The sequence below is a fragment of the Meriones unguiculatus genome, chromosome 14, assembly GCF_030254825.1.
Source record: "Meriones unguiculatus strain TT.TT164.6M chromosome 14, Bangor_MerUng_6.1, whole genome shotgun sequence".
In the NCBI taxonomy this organism is placed as follows: domain Eukaryota; kingdom Metazoa; phylum Chordata; class Mammalia; order Rodentia; family Muridae; genus Meriones; species Meriones unguiculatus.
The window spans coordinates 2,185,137-2,195,640 of record NC_083361.1 but is presented as its reverse complement, the minus strand read 5'-3'; the positions used below and the strand labels follow the sequence as shown (position 1 = coordinate 2,195,640).

Here is a 10,504-nt window from a genome sequence, read left to right as displayed (position 1 = left end):
CAGGAATTCACCCAAGGTTACACAAAGTCTGCTGTCTGGTTCCCGAGGTTGCAGGGAGCTTGCAATCTACTCCTCAGGCTCAGAGCACCCCGCCTGCAGAGACCGCCAAGGACAGTATCCGAGAAATGAAACTATGGATAAGACCCGCATCTGCCAAGGCCAGGAGGCAGAATTCCAATTACCAGACTCCTTCACTGTATGATGAGATTGATGCCCATTTCATAGGGCTGCCCTGAGAATAAAGGTGCTGTTGGAAAGATTCTCATATAAGCCTGACATGGAGGCACAAGCCTGTAATTGCAGCACTTGGAAGACTGGGGCAGGAAGATGATCAGAGCAGAGTTCAGAACAGATGGGCTGCATAACAATACCTCTTCTCCCTCTTCCTCCTCCCCTTCCCTTTCCCTCTTCCTTCCCTCCTCTCTCTCTGTGACTTCTGTTTCTCCACCTCTGTCCACTCTTATCACTCATCCCACTTTCTTTTTCTCTCTGGCCCCTTATCTTCTTAAGCTTGAGATGAATGAGCTTGAACAAGTTCCCAATCACAATGGTTCATACAATTGAGAATGGGCAGGTTTATTTGACAAGGGGTCCATGGCACTCACAGGGTTCTCAGAGAAATGAGGAGGTCCTTTCTGGTTTGTAACATCAGGTATGGAACACCACAGAGCAATGGGAGCTTGATGTTCCATGCACAGGCAGCACTGCCTGCCCTGTTCCTCAGTGAATCTCAGTCTGCAACCTACTGCCTGGGGCCTCCAGGTGCAGGAGGAATTTCCCAGATATCCCTGTGGACTCTGGGTTGTTGGGAAATGGTGCTTGTGTGGGAGTACTTAAAGAAAGCACCCCATCCCTTTGGGCCTCTCCTTTCCAGAATTTAGGTGACATGAGCTTGGATATTTGTGGATTGGCACTCTGAGATGGTTCTCCTAGAACTGGTTCTGTGACCCAGATTTTTCCAGAACAGCTTAATGACTTATCTCACTCCCAACACAATGTCCCCATGCCTGGATCTGGCAATTTTGACACTTCATATCACTTTGGCTCTAACACTTTTTTGGTTGTCTCTCCTCTCTCTCCCTCTCTTTCCACCCAAGATAGTCTCCCTGAACCTGTGTCTGTACCTATCATCACTATGTGTCTTTTAATCGTTTCTCTTTGCTTGTGTCTTTCTAAATTCCCTAGATACCATCCTAACCGCCACCTTTGTCTGTCTAAAGACAGTTTGTCACCCTTTCTTCTGTGTTCTCGCTCATGTTCCTTTGTCTATTTGTAGTTGTGACCTTCTCCAAATTCCATTTCCTTGCTTCCTCTCTTACTCTTCTAGTTCATCACCTTTTTTTCCTGTCTAATTTTTACTCTCTGTTTCTTACAAAATATCTCCTCTTATTGTAGCTCCCCTGCCTCTGTGTTCCTCTCATTGTTTGGATCTGTTTCAATGTCCTTACCTCTCTATTGTTTATTTCTCTCTGTCCCTTTTCTCCACATGCCTGCCTTTAAAAACTTGGAACTGAACAAATCATTTTCTACCTCACTACCCCATGAGACTCCAACTCTAAAGATAACATATGAAAGGAGGCCATTATATTAGAAAGAGCCAGGAGCAGGGCTGAGCCCAGGGTTACTAAAGTCACGTGGACACTCAAGAGCAGACAATTCTTAGCTGAGCCCTTACTCAGCAGGAGAACACTTGTTTAAAATCCCTCAGTGAGGGGATGAGGGCAGAGAGACTCAGCAGGAGGGAACCTTCTAGAATATACCAGGGAGGGGCGGGAGGTGTAAGCTTTTCGGTAGAAAACTTGCTTAATATACACACAGCCCTGGATTCCATCCCTGGGATAAGAGTGTGCAGAGAGTTGGTGCTGGGACAACTAAAGGCTAAGGGACTGTTTCCACAACATCCCTTCTGTTAGTATTTTGGAACACAACCTGCTCCTGGGTTACCCAGAAACCTATGTCGTCATCATGTGTCGCCAGCCAGGTGGCCACACCTGGAAGGCATGGTTATCATGCCCCTTAAAAGGGCCGATACCGACACGTGGTCTCTCTCTTATTTTCTCTCTCTTACTTTCTCTTCTCTCTCTTACACTCTCTTTCTCTCTCTCTCTCAGGGCGCCCAATTCCCCTTCCCATTTCTTTCTCTCTCCCCACCATGTCCTGCTTCCCACTCCCTCCTTATCCTCCTAATAAATCTCTCGCAGAGAATATCGGTTGCCTCCTGCTTCTTTTTAATTTTTAACATTGGTGTGTTGGACCGGGACAGGACGGTTACAACAGATTTTCTCTGCTCTATCCCCAAAAGCCGAGCCCCAGCTTAAAGCATCAGTTTGCTCAGGTGCTTGAAACCCCTGGGGCTGTGGTCGCACAGCCGCCCTAGGTCCTCTCTGGTTCCCGGGGCTGCTTCCACTCTCCCCAGGCTTGGGTCCCTGTCCTGCAGTGGGTTCCCACGATCCAATCTGGTGTGTGGCCCAGGCTGAGAGTCTCGGCTATGTGGTCCAGCTCCCGCCGCAGTAGCTCCGGTGGTGAAGGCCAGCCCCGCCCCAGCTTGGATCCATGTGCTGTCTGCAGCGGGGCAGTTTGGTAAGAGGGTAGCCACTCTACCCAGGTCCCCTGGGAGGAGGAGAGCCAAAAAGGACCGTGTGTGTTTGCTACTCCGGTGCTGAGCCTGGGACATTCACGCCGCGCTAAAATCAACCTTAAAAGCTTGGCGCACTACTCTGGGTAGGACAGTTCCAAAAAGACCCAGCACAGCTTTTAAATTTCCCACGGGATCCCTGGCCGCAAGCCATCTTGGCTTGGGGAGGAAGTGGGGCGTAACTATTGCCAAATCATTCACTTAACATAGCACACCACCATCTTAGGTTCGGGCAAAGAGGCCCCGCCTCCCGCACGTCATTCCCTGCAGCCAGTTCCATGTGCTTCCCCGCCCCCACCAAGCTGCTTTTTCGTTTTGCTGCATGCTTCTAAGGCTTTTCCCAAGCTGCTTTCCTTTTGCTTCTAGCCCAGTGCTTTCTTCTTTTAGCTTTCTTTTCCCAAGCTTTAATAAAAAAATAAAATAAAATCTTTTCTCCCTGATTTCTGTACACTTTACTCTTTTGCTTTGCATTCCTTATCTAATGCTTTATATAATTTTCTCATTGGGTTTGCATTTGTAAGTCTTAATCATAATTAACTGTTTATCTTATCTTTTAGACTAGGCCACAGCAACGAGCCTCATTTCAAGTTGGTATGGATTTTTATAAAAATTCAAAGTTGCATTTTACTATCTTATGATTCAACCCTGCTTCAAATAAATTTTATATAATAATAAAATTTCAAAGTTATAAATATCTATTCAGATTAAGTTGGTTTAAAATATAAGACTGTTACTGTCTCCTACTATGCGTTGATCAAAAATAATTTTAAAATTGCTTTATACTGTTCTGCTCAGGGGTTCATTATTACATACAAATTGTTTATCAGTATTTTAAATTAAGATCTATTGATTTTACAGGTATTTATTTATGTTAAAACGGTGACAATTTGCTACATCTCTACTATCAAAAGGTTAAAAATATACTTGGTTAATTTTAAATTTGGTTTATGCTGTTCTGCTAAATTGTTGATTTTAAACTTGGGTTCATTATTATGTACAAGTTGTTTACCAATATTCTAAATTAAGATCTAGTAATTTTTAAAAATATATTTATATTAAAACTGGGTCAGTTTACTGTATCTCTGCTATCAAAAAGTTAATGTAAGCTTGGTCTTGTTCTCTTAAAATGATGTTATTAATCTGTAGTATAGTCTTAGACTATTATAAGCTATAAACTTATATATATTGAATCATACAAAAACTCTTGTGCTCTCACTTTAATAAATTATATTCATGACTTTTAAGATTCTAACTTAGCAAAGACAAAACCTAAGGTCCTAATATTTAATGGTTAACAGATGCAGATTAATAATCATTTCATAAGATACATATTTATAGTCCTGCAGATATTATTATATAATAACAACATTTTAAAGTTATAAATCTTGTGGAGAACTGTTTGTTTGTTAAGCTGCTTTGTTTATCAAAAAACCTGTTTCCACCCTGGGCTTTACCTTGAGACTAAAAAGAGGAAGTTTCACCAAGTTCCTTAAAACTTGTTCTAAGTTCCTTAGAGTTTGTTTATGTGACCTTGGACCACCAAGTCTGCTACAGGGAATTTTAGAAAAAAAATTTGGCAGTTTCAGAACTTCTTTTTATATTAATGTAACTTGTCCTTGTTTAGGTCTATCAGTTATGTTCAGGCACTCTGATTAGTGCTAAGTGCAAAGCTTTTGCTGTTAAATTTTAATGCAAAGTGGTAGGATCAGCAAGATTTGCTAGCCTCTCTATAAACTGTATCTGATTAAAAGGTTTGCTTTGATTTTAGTTCAGAAAGAGCAGATTTAAAGTTATGCTAAATACTACAGTTGAGCCTTACCTAGTATCTTTGTTTAGGTTTTTTTTTTAAGATTAAGCCTAGGCTACTTAAAATATAGTTCTAAAACATGCATCTTAGAAATATGCCAGAATTAGAGATTATAGCATTCTGTTTTATAGGACACGGTTTAGAGCAGATGATAAACACAGACAAAGTAACTCATATATGCTGGCCCTCAAGCTTGTCAGAGATCTGATGAACATGGTCTCACTGCAATTTTTAATAAACAGCTGAGGATGGTCATTGAGTCACCATATAGGAGTTGGTAAAAGTAGTAAGAGCCATCCCAGCAGGCTCTAGACCTTAGATGCGTTCAGAAGCTGCTGGTGTTCCTGTAAGTTTGCATAGCCAAAAGTCCATTCTGCCAGGTGATGTGTTCAAATGCAGCCAAATGGATGCTGATCCTGTTGCTGACACGCCAAAGCTGGCTGCTGGCAAACTGGCCTCTGGAAGTCAAAATGCTCCCAAGCAGGCTTGTCCTCTGTGCCCAGTCATGGAAGTTCAACCAGCACAAGAGCACAGACACTTCCAGCCTTCCAGCTCCTTGGCCTGGCGGAGGGTGGGTGGCTCCTCGACTTAGCAACCTCCACAGCTCTCACACAGGTCTGCTTTTGACCTCAGAATGAGGTCCCACAGACATATTGCCAACTTCTGTGTTGGGACACTTCAGGTGCCTTCCCAGCTCTCTTTATATGCAGGAGACCAGGCCTTAAGCCTAAGTCCTAGAGCTGCTATTTTCAGGCCTAGACACAGTCCAGACTCAAGAAACAGGCCTAAATGAAACCTTTTACTCTCCCTTTAGCTAAAGGACAATAAATGTTCATAGCAGTTTCAACTATGTCTCCTGGTAAATAACTAAATACAAAGGTCCCTCTCAAGAAACATATGTGAGAGATGTCTTAAGGTTAATAAATACAAGTTATATATGTTTGAGTCTAAAAATGTGTCTTAAGGTTGGTAATGCAACTTATAAATGTTTGAGGGTCTAAAAAATGTTTTAAGGTTGATAAATGCAAATTATAAAGGATACAAGGTCTAAGGTGATTTAAGGTATCTTAAATAGGTAAAAAGGTTTAATATTTCTTCCTATTGTTATGCTACTGTTGTATTGACTGTCCAGAGTTTTGACCTTTATTAATAGGGCTCTAATTTACTAATCTCTGATACAAAAACATTCCACTATACCACTATTCCACTATTATGGTCCTAAGCTCAAGATTGCAAGCCTCCATAATGTGTATGCTTATACTAAAGGTTAAGATCAAGTGAGTTAGTTTCCCTTTTACTTCATAAAAGGCTTTTGCCTTTTCAGAGTTCACCTTAAAAAATACTTATGCCATTAACACAAATATGCATGTCTACTGCCTTTTCTACAATGTATATTTCAATGCAGAGTTCAATTGTGATACTAACATGTCTAAAGTTTTGTCTCCTTCTCAAAACTTAAAAGTAATTCTTGTAAGCTGCAGAAAGTCCACCTACATCCACCTCTCAGGACAACTGGACTCCAGATAAGTACTGCACTTACTGCCTATCTCAAAAGGTGGGACTCCTCCCCTTTCCCTGGTTTTGGGACTTCCTTTCCTGGCTACCAGACTGCTGTTTACTGCATGCAACCACTGGCTGGATTGGTGAGTCCACTCCATTTTCTCAGCATACACTCCTCTCTTGGTAGGGGAAGCTTGACCGCAGAGCTCTGACAACTTCCTACTGTCTTTTGTGACAGAGGGACCCCCCCTCAGCCGTAGCCTTAACCCTCTATGCTGACCTCCATTTTAGGACCACACTCTCCCTTGGGCAGTACGTCCCCTCTCGCGCACGGTTCCTTCTCCCCCTCGCTCGCTCGCTTGCTTGCTTGATCGCTCACTCACTCATGGAAAGGTCCATGCTTCCTTCTCCTGCTAGCTCGCTCACTCATGTGCCCCCTCTCTCGATCGCTAGTGGGAAGACCTAGTGCTAGGCCAACCGTCGTGCTCCGGCCGTGCCTCACTGGGCACTGCGCCCAGGTCCCTGGCTGAGATCTGATGAGCTATCGGACAGGTAACACCCCTCTTGCTCGGAGGACGTCCCTTGGGATGCCACTGGAAGGTCTTGACTTCTCTGCCCCCAATGGGAGACGCCCAGATGCCCGTCCTTCCAGATAGGATCTCCTCTGGAGAATTTCAGGTTTCTAACCTAGTGCCAGCTGGCACCAGGGCCTCTGAGTTTACATGCTTCTGTAACCAAACCTCACCTCAATGACAGATCAAAAACAGCCTTCTTTAAACATTGCCAGTGACTGGGTAAATAAAGGTCCCCCAGGTAGACAGAGGTTCCCATGCACAAGCCTCATCGATCCAAACCTTTCGATGTATACCTACAGGATTTTCTCCCTACTCAACTTTATCTTTTGCCTATATATGTGTTTCAGTGTCCTGCCAGACACAGATGTTTCCTATAGCCACAACAGCACCAAAGCAGCTACAGGCATTCAACTCTGACCTCACGGACTTCCAACAAGCTACAGGTGTTCAGCTCTGACCTCACAGACTTCCAACAAGCTGGACCTGCACCTTCCCTCCCAGCCACTGGTGTTCTCACAGACCTGGGAAAGCATCAAAGCAGCCTATTCTTCCTGGACTTGGCCAACATTTCAGCATTTTGACCTCCCTACAGCGCCCTCAGTGTCAGCAGGAAGTAGCTAGAAGAGAATCTACACCTGTTATTCACTTGTTGTTAACAAAAGGCTGGAATGGTGTGCTTCAGGACCAGGACAGGCGGCTCCAGGTTCTCCCAGCGTTCCCCAGTCCCTACCTGCTGCCTTGCATGGCTGGCAACTCTATTGACAACCCTCTACCCTAAATTTTCCAGGGCAGAGGCTTCCCCTACTCTTGACCTTGCAATGTGACCATTTTGTTGCTATAATTCTTCTCTCTCAACCTCTTGCATGACAACCAAGAGCTGCTTCCAATGAGCCTAAATTTATATACTTTAACTTACCTTATAAAAAGCAGCCCAAGCTCCCCATCTTTTAATTATAGAAAAAGGGAGGAATGTTAGTATTTTGGAACACAACCTGCTCCTGGGTTACCCAACAACCTATGTCGTCATCATGTGTCGCCAGCCAGGTGGCCACACCTGGAAGGCATGGTTATCATGCCCCTTAAAAGGGCCGATACCGACAAGTGGTCTCTCTCTTATTTTCTCTTCTCTCTCTTACACTCTCTTCTCTCTCTCTCTCGGAGCACCCCTTCCCCTTCCCTTTTCTTTCTCTCTCCCCACCATGTCCTGCTTCCCACTCCCTCCTTACCCTCCTAATAAATCTCTCGCATAGAATATCGGTTGCCTCCTGCTTCTTTTTAATTTTTAACACCTTTCCCCAGAAGGTAAGTAAGATAAGAATATAAGAAACCTGAACACAAAGTTTCTATGTTGACCTCCTACAGCGTCCATTAAACTGACTGAATCTGCCTGAAGGCAGCTTCTGTGTGTAACAAATGAACCAAGCACAGTAGGCAATTAAACTAAGTGTGACCTGAGATTATATTCTTCCAATGAAGAACATGTCTCAGTGACTCAGAAGTGACTCATAGATCCTTGGCTGCCAACTACTCCAGCATGGCCAAGTAAGGCAAAAGTGGAGCTCTGTGTACATGATAAGCTCCCTCTCTTATTTATGGATACCACCTGCTGACACTGATGGGTGCTGTGACTCTGGACTTCCAGAGTTTGGGGTATTAGCCATCATGAATGGTTTCTTTGCTTAAATGAATGCTAGAAATTTTGATTTCTCTTGCAATCTAAGAAGCAAAGAGTACTTAATACCAACAGGGACAAGTGTGTGAAGACATGCACCATCTATCTCTTAGTGCTCACCCATAAACGCCTCCCCAGCCACTAGACCCTCACCAGCTCATGGCAGTGTCAACAGACGATGCCGATGGCAATGCCTATTAATATTGTTTCTTAAGGAAATGAATTTGCATTCTCTGATTCCCAGTGGCAGTAACTCCTGCCAGGGAACCAGGCAGGTTGACTACAGATCTTCATCTCTCCCTCTGTTCCCCCAGACTCAAACCCCTGTCTCACCCCCAGCTCTGCAACGAAATACCTGTTGTAGCCTTTTCTGCCCCTCTGCCTCTATCACCTTTGGATCCCACAGATCCCCTTTTAGCCCCCCTTCTAGCCTCCCTCAACCTAGCAGACACCTCTGTTAACGCAAAAGCCATTCCTGCCAAGAAAGCAGGCAGGCTGACAATAAATTCCCACCTCTCCTTCTACTCCTCCAGATCCAGCCCCTCAATCTCACCTCCAGCTCTGCAGCAGAACACCTGCTGTGCTCTTCCTTTCCTCCCTGACCCCATTCCCAAGGGATTACAAAGATCTCCTCAGACTTCCCCCATTGTATTACCCAATATAAGGAGACATTCCCTGGAAACACACCAGGTGAGCAGGCCACAGAAAGGATTCCACAGAAAATATCCTTAGAGGCAACTGCAGCCATCACACTCACCTAAAACCCAGAGAGGAAACAAAAACAAACAAAAAACAAAACCCCCACCCAACAAAGACAAAACCAGACATCAACACCTAGATCTATAATCATCCCAATCATACATACCTAGATCCAGCATAAGAATACAAAACAAACAAACAAAAAAAAAAAAAAAACACCAAAACTAAAAATAATAGGAATGGAGGAAGGAGAAGAACCCCAGCTGAAAGGACCAGAAAATATTTTCAGCAAAATCACAAAAGAAAACTTTCCTAACCTAAAAAGATGTCTATAAAGGTACAACAAGCAGACAGCACACCAAATAGATTGAACCAGAAAAGAAAGTTCCTTTCGTACATAATAATCAAAACACTAAATGCACAGAACAGAAAGATAATATTAAAACTTGCAAGTTAAAAAAGAACAAGTAACGTAAAAAGGCAGGCTTGTTAGAACTACACCAGACTTTTCAGTGGAGACTCTTAAGCCAGAAGGACCCAGCCGGCTGTGCTGCAGGCACAGAGACCACAGATGGCAGCCCAGACTACTACATGCAGCAAAACTTTCCATGGCCATAGATAGAGAAAACAAGACACTCCGAGACAAACTCAAATTTAAACAATATTTGTCTAAACACCCATTCCTACAGAAAGCGCTGGAAGACAAACTCCAACCTGAAGAGATTAGCTACATACAAGAAAACGCAGGGAACAAGTAATCCGGACCAGCAAAACGAACACACACACGCACACACACACACACACGCACATGCACACACACTAGCACTACTACCACCAAGCAATAATAACAATAACAACAACAAAATAACAGTAATTCAACAATCATTAGTCATTTTTATTTCTCAATATCAATAATCTCAATTTCCCAATTAAAACCACAGAAAAAGAGAAGAAATGCAAAAGCAGGATCCATCCTTCTATTGCATCTCAACATCATGGCTAAACAATACCTTAGGATAAAGGAATAGAAAAAAATATTCCAAGGAAAACCTAATAAGCAAGCCATTGTAGCCATTTTAATATTTAACAAAATAACTTTAATCGGAAAACAAAGGGAAAGATGTTATATATTTATCAAAGAAAAATCTACCAAGAGAACATTTCAATTCTTAACATCTATTCCCCAAACACAAGGACACCGAGGTTTTTGAAAAAACAAACAAACAAACAAACAAACCAATACTACAGCTTCAATCATGTATTGACCTGTCACACCCCAATAGAGGGAGACATCTACAACCCACTCTCAGCAACAGACAGGTCATCCAGACAAAAACTAAACAGAAATGCTGGAGCTAACAGATGTTATAAACCAAATGGACCAAACAGAGATTTACAGAACATTTCACCCAAATCGGAAAGAATATGTCTTCTCTTCTGTACTTGATGAAGCTTATTCCAAAACTGACAGTGTACTCACACGCAAAGCAATTCTCAACATATAAAAAAATCGAAATAACGTTATGCATCTCAGCATGGGTGGACTAGGCAGTAGAGGAGACAAGAATAGGAGGATCAAGTGAGGAGGGGAGATGGGTTTGAGGGATAAAATGTGG

General features: G+C 43.1%; 1 long non-coding RNA gene across 1 annotated transcript; it reads left to right on the top strand.

Moving 5' to 3' along the window:
* The first annotated feature begins 2,964 nt into the window (after positions 1-2,964).
* Positions 2,965-7,757, top strand: LOC132647096 (uncharacterized). Its single transcript, XR_009585368.1, has 3 exons — positions 2,965-3,226; positions 5,918-6,494; positions 6,865-7,757. It is a non-coding gene; the product is annotated as an uncharacterized LOC132647096 (long non-coding RNA).
* Positions 7,758-10,504: the final 2,747 nt, after the last annotated feature.